A 15,478-nucleotide genomic window follows, 5' to 3' on the forward strand; every position below is an offset into this window, starting at 1 on the left:
AAGAGAGTCATTTTATGACATCTGAATAGGGAAAATTTTCTTAAAACAAAAGCATAAGCCATAAAATAAAAGATTGATAAATCTAACTACTTTAACTCCAGCCTGGGTGACAGAGTCAGACCCTATCTCGAAAAAAGAAAAAACTCTAAGTACTTTAAAATTAAGAAATTGTGTTTATCAAAAAATACCACAAAGACCATGACAAGACAAACTATAAACTGGGAAAATATATTGACAACCAATTAATCATAGAGGAATTACTGTCCAGAATCAAGAACTTCAAAAAAATCAGAAGACAACTAAATAGAAAAATGGGCAAAATATATAAACAGGCAGTCATTTTACAGAAGAAGAATCACCAATATGAAAAGGAGCTCAATCTCAATAATCCTTAATTAAGAATAATTAACATAACCTTAATAATAATTAAGCTCAACCCTCGCTAATAAAAGTGGAAAGGCAAATTTACATACCCATCAAACAGGCAAAATTTTAAACATCTGATCACATCAAACATTTTGCAAATGTCAAGAGGCAGACTTACATACTGCTTGTGGAGTGTAAACTGGTGCAACCACTTTGGAAAATAATTTGGCATTAACTTGTAAAACACTAGAGAAACCCTTGCACATTTGCACAAAGATCTATGCACAAGAAGTTTCATAGCAGTACATATTGCAATAGCAAAGGCCTGGAAACAACTCAAACATTTACGGACATTTAAATACTTAAACTAATTGCATTTTACTCAATCAATGGAAAACTGTCAGTGAAAATATACCACAACTACATAATTCAGTGAAGACAAATCTCAGAAACATGTTGAACAACAAATGCAAATTGCCAAAGTTTATCTACATATGACACCATTTATACAATATTCTGAAACAATAATATATAATATCTATACTTGGTTAAAATGACCAAAAAAAGAAGAGGAATGGTACACACAAAATGCAACCTATTGTTTAGCTCTGGGACTAAGACGTGATCAGGGAGGGACACACAGAGGGCATAGGTAATATGTTATCTTTTGAATTGATCATACATGAGTGTTTATTGTTATGCTTAAAATATCCATATGTATTACATATAATTTTTTATGCATGAAATAATATTTTATAATTTTTTAGATCAGGGCAATTAAATATTTTCCAGTTATAGGTTAGCCACTTCATTTATCCATTCATTCATTCAAAAATATTTCAAAGATTATTGCTATATTATAGGCATTGTTCTAGGTGTAGGCCTTACTATCAGGTAGCATACATCCTAGTGAGAACAATGAAAATCAATCTAATCCAATAAGCATACAATTAAATATATCATTACAAACTATGATAATTGAAATGGAAAAAATACAGGTAGTTAGACTGATGGAGGAGCATTACCCCACCTACTTTTGGGTAAGTGAGAAATAAACCTTCTTTGTGTTAAGCCACTGAGAGGTCATGCTTTCTGTTTCTGCAGCATTGGCTATATATCCTGACTAATAAAAATTGCAGGCCACAGAGTGACAACAGAGACCAGGTGGGAAATGATTGTAGCTTGGACTCGAGTCATTACTATAGAGGTGGAGAGATGTAAACAGATTCAAGAGAAGTTTTACAGGTAACTGGGATGGATTAGATGGGGGCAGTGTGGGGCGGTGCATGGAGGTCAGGGAGGCAGAGGCAGTAAAGATGACTTCCAAGTTTTTGGCTTGTGGAGCTGGATAGATGGACGTATCAGCCACCCAGTGCTCCTTCTGTGCTTTCATTAATGTCTGAGTAGATGGCATTTGCTGACAACTGCCCCAGAGCTCCATCTGCAGCTCCAAGTGGACGTCACAAAGTCTGCCTCCCAAGTCAGCACCTGTTCTCTGCAGTTCTCTTCAGCTTGGATCTTAAGTGAACTAGACCAGGCACCTAGTGGGCCATACTTGTTGGAATCTACCCAGCACCTGATACAATGGTTAGCACATAGTAAGGGCCCTGTTGATGTTTATTGAGAAATTGAGAAGAGAAAGAGGGAGGAGGCGGGGAGCAATAAACTGGAATATTAAGAGGCCATCTACCACCCTGGTCCAAGCCACCATTATTTCTCACCTGGATCAAGCGTGCCTCTGCTTCTGCCTTTCCTCTTCTAAAGTTGTCCCCAACATAGCCAACGTGAACCTATTAACACAAAAGTCAGACCTAGTCACCATGAGCTTGAAACCAGGGTTTCTTAACCTTGACATCACAGACACTGTGGGCCTGGTAATTGCCGGGGAGGGGAGGAAAATGCTGTCCTGTGCATTGAAAGGTATCCTCTACCCACTTAGTGTCATACAGCTACTCCACCCTCTTTCCCACCACTGTGATGATGAAAAATGTTTCTAGAGATTGCCAAATGTCCCCTGGACACAAAATTCCTCCTTCCCACCCCAAACCCTGCAATTCTGTCCATCTCGTGGAGAATGTCCTTCCACGTGCCCTCACCCTCTGATCTCATGTCCTCCCTTTTCTCCCTCACCCATTCTGCTTCCTTCATGCACACTGGCTGCCTTGCTATTCTTCCAACACTCAAGGTATGATCCAGATCAGAGCCATTGAGCCTAGTCCCTCTGCCTAGAATGTTTTTCCCTTGGATTTTCAAATAACTCATTCCATCACCTCCTTTAGGGTTTTACTCAAATATCATCTTCTCGATGAGGCCAACTTGGGATGCCTTTCATGAAATTAAAATCCCACTGTATTAGTTTGCTAGGGCTGCCATAACAAAATACCACTTACTAGGTGGCTTAAACAACAGAAGTGTATTTTCTCACAGTTCCAAAAGCTGGAAGTCCAAGACGAAGGCATCTGCAGGATGGCTTGCCCCCTGTGGCTGCCTTCCTGCCAGGGCCTCACATGATCTTTTCTCTGGGTATAGACCTCCCTGGTTTTGTGTCCAAATTTCTTATGAAGACACAGTCCTATTGGATTAGGGCCCATTTTAAGTTAATTTCCTCTTTAAAGGCCCTATCTCCAAATATAGTCACAATCTGAGATACTAAGGGTTAGAGCCTCAACATATGAATTTTGAGAGGGACACAATTCAGCCCATGACACCCACCATCGCCACCACCAGCAATGATGACTCTACCATTCTGAATATATTACTTATTCACCTTGTCTATGGTCTTTTTCTCCTCTAATAGAATGCTATGTTCCATAAAGGCGGGGATTTTTGTCCATTTTATTCACCACTGCATTGCCAGTGCCTAGAATCATGCCTGGCACATAACAGATGCTTGTTAACTGTTTGTTACAGTAATGAATAGACATAGCTCCCCCACTTAACTTCTCTGAGCTTCAGCTCCCTCTGTCAAATAAGGGAATTAGGCTAGATAAGACAGAGCAAGAATTCTGTTTTATTTAAATCTGAGTGCCAACGTAGCTGGGTTACCTAGAAAGCAGTCTGCAGTGAAGCTTAGGTGTTAATGCTTCCTGGCGGTGGGGGAGACGCGGGGGGGTTACAATCGCAGGGCAGCTGGGGTGAGGGAGAGTGCAGTGAGATGGGGCAGGAAGGGAAGCAAATACAGGGCACTGTGCTGCCCACCAGGCCTCAGTTTACCAACAGGCACTGCCAGATACCTGGCCACACAGGACATCTCGAGGCAGGCCTGGGAACTGCCCATGGGAAGGAGGCCTGTCAGGCTTCCTGCCACCTCCCATTGGTCAGAGTTGTCTTCTTAGGGATTAACTCCCTTGCACTGGAATTGTCTCACCTGGTTCAGCAGCCTCTGGGGCTCAACCTCTCAGGAGGAGGGCTGCCTCCAGCCAGGAAGTGGATGGAGGAGCCTGAAGGGGTCGGCCTCAGGCTGCAGGGACCTGAGGAAGGAGGGTCATGAAGACAGCAGCCCTGATCCCTGCAGTCTGGGCAGATGGCTCTGAGCCTAGGAGACAGGGGAAACCCAGAGACTCTGAGATGCCCAGGATGTGTCCAAGACAGGTGAGAAGGGGGAAAGGAGTCAGTGAGGGGAACAGCTGAGGCATCTGGAACAGAGGCCACGATAAAGCTGATCAGAAGCACAAGTGGGCTCCAGCAGTTGAGGAGGGAGCTCAGGTGAGCGCAGTATAGCAGGCAGGCACTTGGGTAGGCACCCTGGACCCAGGCAGCTGGCTTTGTTTGAAATCCTAACAGAGGGTCCATGTCCCCGGCAGCCTGGTCTCATGAAACTGCTCTTAGCAGGGACCTTGAAGAGGGAGCCCAGCTTCATTTCCTGCTGGGTGGGACTCCAGGTGTCTGCAGCCAGGTAAGGGGCTCTGATCTGGCATGGCAGCCAGAGCTGCTTCATTAGCAACAGGCTGTGGCCGCCCACCTTCCCCCACTCCCAACCCCCCAGCCGCTAGCCTCCCCATCAGCTGCCTCAGCCAGCCGCTCATGTGCTCGTCACTTTGCAAACTCTTCCTAAACTCCGCCGCCCCCTCAGCTGTCTCTGGAGGGGGAAAGGGCGTTCGCTGCCACCACTCCCCTTCTCCGGGAAGGGGTGTTTTTTTCTCATGTGTGGGCTGTGTGTGTTGGGCTGTGCCTCGACTCGAGGGCACATTCCTCCCTCCAGAGGTGATGATACGCACCAGGAGCAGATTGCACATTTGTCTCCTGGGAGGCAGTGGGCGAGGGAAGCAGAATGCGCTGTATGAGCGTGGGGAGGGGGTGCCTGCAGAACCGTGGTGGGGTGATGGGCTCGGAGTGCAGGGAGTGTGTGTGACTGTCGCTGCTGGCTGCCTGCAGAGGCAGCGGGAGACTGATTATAGGGCTGAGTCCCATGGCCCTGGATGTGGGTGCAAGAAGCTGCATTTGCACTTGCCTGTCAAGGTGGGGGTGATGGTTGCCCTGGTGACTAGGCTGGGAAGTGGGTTGGCCTTGCCGACAAATGCTGGAAGGAAAATATGATAAGCACCATTTAGGGATTTTCTCTTTTCTTTTTCTTGATTGGAGCACCAGTTCGATAGAGCCTTGTGATCATAAATGAAGGATAACTTTCAGTGGTTGGACCCACCATATCCTGTTCTGGTTCCCTGAGAAAACCCCACAGCACCTGCTCTAAGCCCACTGAGCTGGCATAGAAGGCCTGGATCCTAATCCTAACTGGTTAGCCCTGGAACCTGGAACAAGTGGCTCCCGCCCTCTAGTCCTCACTTGGACCAGGAACCCTCCAGGACCTCTTTGTGTTCTGATTCCTGGGCCTCATCCTCAGACGTTGTGATTAGTAGCTCCACAGCTGGGCTTAAGAATCTGCATTTTAGCCATTCCACCCTGCACCTTCCACATACACTGGACCTGGGTTTCAGAGCCACTGTAATCTGTCATTAAAAGTGCTGGCTTTGGGATCTGACAGGACAATCTATCTGTAGCCCATCTAAGCCTCAGTTTCCTCATCTGTATAGTGGAGGAAAAAGGACTCCCACCCATGCACTACTGTGAGGATCAGATGAGATAAGGTCACAAGCATAGCACAGGGCCTGGCACCTTGGGGCAGGGGAGTCCAATAAATGTTAGGCTTTCTGCTTATTATTCTGTATGAACCTGTAGTATCTCTACTACCCTCTCCCCTTCCCAGCAGCCCCTTGCCAGGCAAATCCCACATCCAGGAAAATGGTTTCTGCAGTAAGCAAGAATCAGTCAGGCTAGAACTTAGGCAGAGGAGGAGGAGGCAGTGCTCACATCTGGGGCACTCACACCCGAGAGTTCCAGCTCCGTTTAATCTGTTGCCATGACAATCGCAGCTTCACCAACCTCTGTAGGGTAAAATGACTTCCTCCAACATCCAAATACTCTGGATGTCTGTGGTCATTTTACCAAAGGCACTAGGAGATGGCAGGGATACACACCTCTCTCATCCCGACCCAATCATCATTTCAGTTCTCATCTCAAGATATACTGAGGGCTTCTGGAGGACAAGGACTTGGCTGAATTTTGCTTCAAAGCCCCAGCACCTAAAGCAGTGCCTGGCATACAGTAGGCAGATGACAAATGCTGGTTGAATGAATAAATGCAGTGTAAATCTGATTTTCTTAATCAACAATTCACTTCATTTAGTAGAGAGATGAAATGCAATTAGGACTCCAGGCATCTGTTACTTGATTTCTTCCCCACTTACCTTTTTTGAGAGAACTGCATTTCAGCCCCTGTAAATGGCATTCAGTCCCCTTGGCATTAGTATTAGATCCCCCTAGGAAAGCCCAGGGCATGCAGATACAACCCACAAGACCCTCAAACTTTTGAAGTACTGTTTCCTCAGCATATTCATTCATATAAGCTCTTCTGAACCTTACTGGTTATTGATATATCAAATTTCATATGCAACAAGAATTAATATTTCCCTTGTAGGGAACTGCTTCCTCCAAACATGAATTCTTCATGCCTCATCAGTTCCCATCCCTCTGTCTAGCAAAAAAATGGAATTGATGAAACTCAAATCTACTCAGAATTGCAGCTGATTAACCAATCTCATATAAGAAAGGAAGATTAGGCCAGGCTCCATGGCTCACACCTGTTATCCCAGCACTTTGGGAGGCTGAGGCAGGCGGATCACTTGAGGTCAGGAGTTTGAGACCACCCTGCCCAACATAGTGAAACCCTGTCTCTACTAAGAATATAAAAATTAGCCGGATGTGGTGGTGTGCACCTGTAATCGCAGCTACTGGGGAGGCTGAGGCACTAGAATCACTTGAACCCAGGAGGTGGAGGTTACAGTGAGCCAAGATCGTGCCACTGCTCTCCAGCCTGAGCGACAGAGTGAAACTATGTCTCAAAAATAAATAAATAAATAAAAGGAAAAGATTAAAACTCTTGGCTCGGAGGTTTTTTAAACAGAATTATCTGAGGGATTAATATATCTGTGTTGTCTACCATTAGTAGATTGAGCTTTGGTTAATGAGGCCTGTGCTCAAGAAGTAACATTTGTTTATTCATTAACCAAGTATTTATTGAGTATTTCTTATGGCCAGGCCAGCTGCATAGGTAAATGACCTGGGCAGTTGTACAGGGTCCGGAGCTCAGAGGGGCCCTGAGCTTGGTTTCCTGTTGTGGCCATCTTGAAATTCTCAACAATTTTATCTTTGAACTTGTGTTTTGCAAGTGAAGTCCTATGGGACACTGGAACATGTCTGTGAGCAGAGGAAGGAGGTACAAGGCGTGTCCACCTTTCCTTGCTGCCAGTTACACAGAGTGTTCACGATGCTCCATGAACATGGAGTTCTGGGGACCCACAGGCATGGGGGTTCAGAGAGGCTCAAAGTGAGTCCAAGGTAACTGTGTTCTGCCCAGAGCCCGAAATTTCTATTCAAACTAGGAGACTTGCTTCAAACACAGAAACAAGGCAATGGTATTCTAACCCACACCATGGCAAGATGCCCCATCACATCCTTCCTTACTGGTGCTGCTTCCCTGCATTGGCCAACCACACCCACCGAAGGTGACTTAGAAGGAAAGGGGAGAGAAGGGCCCCAGAGCCCCTGTTCCTTTCAGTCTTCCCTACTCCCCTCAACAGGAAGGCAAAGAATGCTGATGAAACGTGCACATATAAAGAAGTGAAAGGAAAACAGATTAGCTGGTTTTTGGCAGCATTTCAAACACTGTCCTGGTAAAAATAAAATACATAGGCACATGCAAACTACAAAATTCCGTGGTTCCATAAACAAGTTTAATGCGCTCACGTTTGCATTTAAAAATGGCATTGTATAACATAAAGATGAATGCTGAAATTCATGCTAATAAGTTTTTAATTTTTCTTTACTTACAGCATTAAATAATATATAAAATATACATGATAAGCTGAGAGAGACCAGGGAAGAAAGGAAAATGCTTTCTACTTTAGTATCTCTAATGATATATATATTTTTTATTTTATTTTATTTTATTTTGCTTTTTGAGCAAGGAACCTCACACTTTTATTTTGCACCGGGCCCCACAAATTATGTAGCCAACCCTGGGGTCACAAGTTGGGAACACAGTGCCTGTCTCCAAAAAGCTAATTTCTTCTTTCTTTCATTATTCTGGAAAATGTTTCCATCCTTACAGAGCAAGCAAATAAACAGTTTTAAAGGAAGTGAAAAGGAGTAGGCCGGGTGCAGTGGCTCACGCTTGTAATCCCAGCACTTTGGGAGGCCGAGGCGGGCGGATCACGAGGTCAGGCGATCGAGACCACGGTGAAACCCTGTCTCTACTAAAAATACAAAAAAATTAGCCGGGCGTGGTGGCGGGCGCCTGTAGTCCCAGCTACTCGGAGAGGCTGAGGCAGGAGAATGGCGTGAACCCGGGACGCGGAGCTTGCAGTGAGCCGAGATTTCGCCACTGCACTCCAGCCTGGGCGACAGAGCGAGACTCTGTCTCAAAAAAAAAAAAAAAAGGAGTAAATAACTGACTTTCATAGAGTTGACGAGGATTAAATGAGTTAGTACAAGTCAAATGTTGAGGACAGCATTTGCAGCATAGAAAGTGTTATCCTAAGGATGTCTTGGTCCATCTGTGTTGCTATAAAGGAATACCTGAGGCTGGGTGATTTATAAAGGAAAGAGGTCTATTTGGCTCACAGTTCTGCAGGCTGTACAAGAAGCATGGCACATGCATCTGCTTTTGGTGAGGGGCTTGGGCTGCTCCCACTCATGGCAGAAGGCAAAGGGGAGCCCATGTGTGCAGAGATCACATGAGAGGAAGCAAGAGAGAGAGGAAAGATGCCAGGCTCTTTTGAACGACCAGCTTTGACAGAAACTAATACAGTAAGAACTCATTGCCACATGCATGGCACCAAGCCATTTGTGAGTGATCCACCCCCCGACCAAATACCTCCCATTAGGCCCCACCTCCGACATTGTGGACCAAATTTCAACATGAGTTTTGGAGGGGACAAACAGCCGAACTATAGCAAAGGGTTTGCTAATATTATTGTTCATTCCAAGGAAGAGAAAACTTCCCTCACCCACTGGTTTCTGAGGATGGGGTTCTGGGTTTCTTAGGCCAGTACAATACTTTGTTTGTTTTGGAATTTGAATTTCAAAACTATGAAGGGGAATAGCGCTGCCCAGTTGCCTCTGGCCTTACTACTCCTAGTTGGGGTAGAACCTGGCCATGCCACCCACTTGTTATTTCTCTGAGCATTTTATCCCAGCTTTATTCATCAGTTTCTTCAACAAGCAGAGTTGAAGGCTGTTTTTAGTTCCTGTCCTGCATGCTCTCCTCTGTTGCATAAAGGAAATGACCCCTTTATTCAGCCCCAATGCAAACCCTGTTTCGATCTAGCAAAAACATTCCTAAAGCTTTGCTCTACTCACTTAGAACCATGCTTGGAACTAAGACAGGACAAAAGGCATCTAAATGAGGCGCAGCCCTTGCCTAGATGAGCTTATGATCTAAGACAAGAAACAACACATACAAACTGTTAAGTACAGCTGCATATAATGCAAATATATGTGGCTTAAAACCAAAACTGATTGTAGTTACTCAGAAATTACTTCTAAGGGTCAGGGCAGGAGCAGGAGGGGAGGAGAAAGTGTGTGATATAACTTAAATCCATGAATAAATTAAATCTTAATACCATTAACTCCTTTCCCTTATAAAAGACAGGAAGGGCAGGGAATCACACCTAAGGTAACTGTTTGCTGTTCAAGGAGGTTGCATGTATGAATCTTTGGCCATCAAGATATTTCCTGAGTCATCAGGAGGCAGAGATAAAAGTCTTTCCCTGTGAGGGAAAGAAGATGCCCAAAACACAAGGAAGGCATCACAGTGGAAAGAATTAAGGATGGTGGCTGGGTGCGGTGGCTCACATCTCTAATCCCAGCACTTTGGAAGGCTGAGGCAGGCAGATCACTTGAAGTCAAGAGTTCAAGACCAGCCTGGCCAACATGGTGAAACCCTATCTCTACTAAAAATACAAAAAATAATCCCATCAAAAAGTGGGCTAAGGACATGAATAGACAATTCCCGAAAGAAGATTTACAAATGGCCAAGAAACATATGAAAAAGTGCTCAACATCACTAATGATCAGGGAAATGCAAATCAAAACCACAATGCGATACCACCTTACTCCTGCAAGAATGGCCATAACCACAAAATCAAAGAACAGTAGATGTTGGCATGGATGCGGTGAGCAGCGAACACTTCTACACAGCTGGTGAGAATGTAAACTGGTACAGCCACTATGGAAAACAGTGTGGAGATTCCTTAAAGAACTAAAAGTAGAACTACCATTTCATCCAGCAATCCCACTACTGGGTATCTACCCAGAGGAAAAGAAGTCACTATATGAAAAAGATACTTGCCCACGCATGTTTATAGCAGCAATTGCAAAATCGTGGAACAAACCCCCATCAACTGATGAGTGGATAAAGAAACTGTAGTATATAGAAATACAATGGAATACTACTCAGCCATAAAAAGGAGTGAATTAATGGTGTTCACAGCAACCTGGATGAGATTGGAGACTATCATTCTAAGTGAAGTGACTCAGGGATGGAAAACCAAACATCGTATGTTCTCACTGATACGTGGGAGCTAAGCTATGAGGACGCAAAGGCATAAGAATGATACAATGGACTTTGGGAACTTGTGGGGAGGAGTGGGAGGGGTGCAAGGGATAAAAGATGACAAAAAAGGTGCAGTGTATACTGCTTAGGTGATGGGTGCACCAAAATCTCACAAATCACCACTAAAGAACTTATGTAACCAAACACCGCCTGTACCCCCATAATGTATGGGGAAAATTTTTTTTAAATGAATAAATATTTTTAGATGTCACAAATGAAAATAAAAATAAATTAGCCAGGCATGGTGATGCATGCCTGTAGTCCTAGCTATTCAGGAAGCTGAGGCTGGAGAATCTCTTAAACCCAGGAGTCAGAGTTTGCAGTGAGCTGAGATTGTGCCACGGCACTCTAGCCTGGGTGACAGAGCAAGACTCTGTCTCAAAAAAAAAAAAAAAAAAAAAAAAAATACTAAAGGATGGTGACGTCTAATATTCAATATTAAGTTGTTTGCATTGCTGAGTGGTAAAGGCCCCTCTTTTGCCAGTAAATCTTCAAGACAATTGGCCCCAGAGACAAAGAAACTGTGTCCCATGAGTGGGGCTGCTTTACTGTGAAAAATGACTTTCTCATTTTTACTTCTCCCAGAGTGTCTGGCACTTGGCAAGAAATTGATGACTATTTATTATGAGAGAGATTTTTAAAAAGAAGAAATATTTAATGAATAGACGATTAGAGAGTGAACGATGGTCAACTAGCACAGATTTCTCTAACCTCACATCTGGGTACAACTGGAGAGACAGGATGCACACGAGGAGGGCGCTGCCCCAGGATGTGGCTTGGAGCGAGAGGCGATGCAGGGCTTCTGTTCCTTTATATTTGGAGACCCAGCTTATAAATAGATGCCATGGCCCCAAAAACTCAAAATGCCTCAGAAGTCAGCCTATGTCAGAACGGCTCACATTCAGGATGAAACAGAGTGAGCCAATGTACAAATGCTTCTATACAATTTCTCAGCAAGACTATGCAGAGATCATTAAAGCCATGCCCTGGGATAACATTTGTCTTGGCAAATAGAACTATCGGCAGTCCGCTGCCACCTGTTTCACCACAATACCCGCTGATGCTCCTTCCTGACTCACACTGGCTCAGTTTCATAAGAGGGGGCAGCTCTGTTTCTCTCCCTGTGTCACCACAATAATTATTGAGAACAATAATTTGAACAATGAGAACTTATAATTCTCTAGTAACATGCAAAAGTAGTGTCATTTGCAGAAAAAAAAATCTCCTGAGTATTGGGTAACAGAAACCATATGTTCTGCTTCAGTTTTCATGGCAAGCTTAAACCTTGGCGGTGAATGGGATTAGAACCATTCATTCATTCATTTATCCAGCACATACTAATAAGGCACCAGTGACACAGCAGGCAGGGTATACAGTGGAGACTAGTATGGCTTTATTCCCTCCTACATCTTGATCCAGAGAGAAAGGCTGCCAGAACAGTGACCATTTGATGCTGAAGTTTGGGAGAGGGATAACATACATCACAGACACCCAAGAACACCCTTGCTGCCATCTTTTAGGAGACACACTCTAATGGTTTAAGTCTCAAACCAGAAACCTCCTACCATAGACATAACAGAATAGGTGGATTTCAGGCTTAATCCTAGTCCTGCCCCTCACTAGCTGTGTGACCTTGGACCTGTTCTTTTCCTCTCTGAGCCTCTACTGCAGGAGGTAAAATGGAAATAAAGCATGTTCACTAAGATCACTGAAGCAACAGAAAATAGGAGGGATTGATGAATTTAGAAACTAAGACAGATCTTAAGAATAGCTATTCTATGCTACTCCAGGAAAATTGTTCTAACTCAAAGAATATATTAATGACAAGTATAAGCAGATAAGATTAGTTCCTCTTAAATTAGCTCTAGAACCATGAAACAGTTTCAGGAATACTACAGCCTTTCAAACTCTTTGTTAGGTAACTACATTGCAATAGACCCTGGAGAACTCAATGCATGCACAAAATGTCCATCCACATTCAACAGTGACTCCAGCTCTTTATAGCACATGAACCTGGACACAAACAAGACCTACTTAACACAGTTTCCAGTTTGTTGCTAAGAAACCACTACTGCCTGGTATGAGTGTGTGAGCACTCTGTTTCTTGTGTCAACTCATTATGCCAACATAATAAAGTGAACTTAACACTGGAGAATGGGATGTGAGATTTCATTTTTCATCACCTATACAGTTAGTCTATTATTGTCCAGCCATCTAAAGAGTGTTTTCTAGAATAAGGTGAAAGAACAGAGAGGGCAAGGAAGAACTGAGAGCATATAGGAGGAAGGAGGTAAATATGATTCTTCATGTGACAATACACAGAAGCCCACCAATGACCACACTTAAACCAGGTGGCCGTCTATCATCTTTTGTCTTTTTCCTTGTCAAATACTGTGTTGTCACCTGGTCAAGTATGAGCACCTAAGACTTGGTGCCATAATGTACACTGACCAGTAGAGTTAGGGGAAATATTTACACAGTGGTCGTCACCGTCATCCTAAGCCACTCCCCACTCCTAGCCCAAGGAGCACCAAGGCCATTGGGATTATGGTGGCATTCTCCTCCCTGAGGAGTGAGAGGGTAAAAAGTGATCGGCGTTTCCTCCTAGTAGCTCTGACCCACTGTCCAGCTGGTCCAGACAGCTGGGCATCCATGCACCTGTTGGTGGCTGTAGTTTCCCAGAGTCCCACAACCACCCTGGAGTCCAGAAACACTCTAGGTGGCTTCTTTCTGAGCTGCTGGAGAATGTTTTGTGAATCACTTCTCTTAGGAAAGCAAATGGTCCCAAGGTAACTCCAAATTATTTTCCTCCAGCTTTATTGAGATATAATTGACAAAAATTGTATGGGCCATGTGATTTTTGATAAATAAAACCCTAATATCACAATTAGAAGTAGAGAAGCAAGAGCAAACAAATTCAAAAGCTAGCAGAAGACAAAAAATAAGTAAGATCAGAGCAGAACTAAAGGAGAGAGAGACATGAAAAACCCTTCAAAAAATCAATGAATCTGGGAACTGGTTTTTTGAAAAGATTAACAAAATAGACCACTAGCCAGAATAATAAAGAAGAAAAGAGAGAAGAATCAAATAGACACAATAAAAAATGACAAAGTGGATATAACCATTGATCCCACGGAAATACAAACTACCATCACAGAATATTATAAACACCTCTACACAAATAAACTAGAAAATCTAGAAGAAATAGATAAATTCCTGGACACATACACCCTCCCGAGACTAAACCAGGAAGAAGTTGAATCCCTGAATAGACCAATAACAAGTTCTTAAATTGAGGCAGTAATTAATAGCCTACCAACCAAAAAAAAAGCCCAGGACCAGACAGATTCACAGCCGAATTCTACCAGAGGTACAAACAGGAGCTGATACCATTCCTTCTGAAACTATTCCAAACAATAGAAAAAGAGGGACTCCTCCCTAACTCATTTTATGAGGCCAGCATCATCCTGATACCAAAACCTGGCAGAGACACAACGAAAAAAAGAAAATTTCAGGTCGATATCTTTGATGAACATCAATGCGAAAATCCTCAATAAAATACTGGCAAACCGAATCCAGCAGCACATCAAAAAGCTTATCCACCAGGATCAAGTCCACTTCATCCCTGGGATGCAAGGCTGGTTCAACATACGCAAAGCAATAAACATAATCCACCACATAAAGAGAACCAATGACAAAACCACATGATTATCTCAATAGATGCAGAAAAAAAAACTCTCAATAAACTAGGTATTGATGGAACATATCTCAAAATAATAAGAGCTATTCATGACAAATCCACAGCCAATATCACTGAATGGGCAAAAGCTGGAAGCATTCCCTTTGAAAACCAGCACAAGACAAGGATGCCCTCTCTCACCACACCTATTCAACATAGTATTGGAAGTTCTGGCCAGGGCAATCAGGAAAGAAAAAGAAATAAAGGGTATTGAAATAGGAAGAAAGGAAGTCAAATTGTCTCTGTTTGCAGATGACATGATTGTATGTTTAGAAAACCCCATCGTCTCAGCACAAAATCTCCTTAAGCTGATAAGCAACTTCAGCAAAGTCTCAGAAAACAAAATCATTGTGCAAAAATCACAAGTACTCCTATACACCAACAATAGACAAACAGAGAGCCAAATCATGAGTGAACGCCCATTCACAATTGCTACAAACAGAATTAAATACCTAGGAACACAGTTAACAAGGGATGCGAAAGACCTCTTCAAGGAGAACTACAAACCACTGCTCGAGGAAATAAGAGAGGACACAAACAAATGGAAAAACTTTCCATGCTCATGGATAGGAAGAATCAATATTGCGAAAATGGCCATATTGCCCAAAGTAATTTATAGATTCAATGTTATCCTCATCAAGCTACCATTGACTTTCTTCACAGAATTAGAAAAAAACTACTTTAAATTTCATATGGAACTAAAAAAGAGCCCGTATAGCCAAGACAATCCTAAGCAAAAAGAACAAAGCTGGAGGCATCATGCTACCTGAATTCAAACTATACTACAAGGCTACAGTAACCAAATCAGCATGGCACTGGTACCAAAACAGATATATAGACCAATGGAACAGAACAGAGACCTCGGAAATAACATCACACATCTACAGCCATCTGATTTTTGACAATCCTGACAAAAACAATGGGGAAAGGATTCCCTATTTAATAAATGGTGTTGGGAAAACTGACTAGCCATACGCAAAAAACTGAAACTGGATCCCTTCCTTACACCTTATACAAATATTAACTCAAGATGGATTAAAGACTTAAATGTAAGACCTAAAACCATAAAAACCCCAGAAGAAAACCTAGGCAATACCACTCAGGACATAGGCATGGGCAAAGACTTCATGAGTAAAACACCAAAAGCAATGACCACAAAAGCCAAAATAGACAAATCAGATCTAATTAAACTAAAGAGCTTCT

This window comes from Symphalangus syndactylus, chromosome 8 (genome assembly GCF_028878055.3).
Source record: "Symphalangus syndactylus isolate Jambi chromosome 8, NHGRI_mSymSyn1-v2.1_pri, whole genome shotgun sequence".
Lineage (NCBI taxonomy): Eukaryota > Metazoa > Chordata > Mammalia > Primates > Hylobatidae > Symphalangus > Symphalangus syndactylus.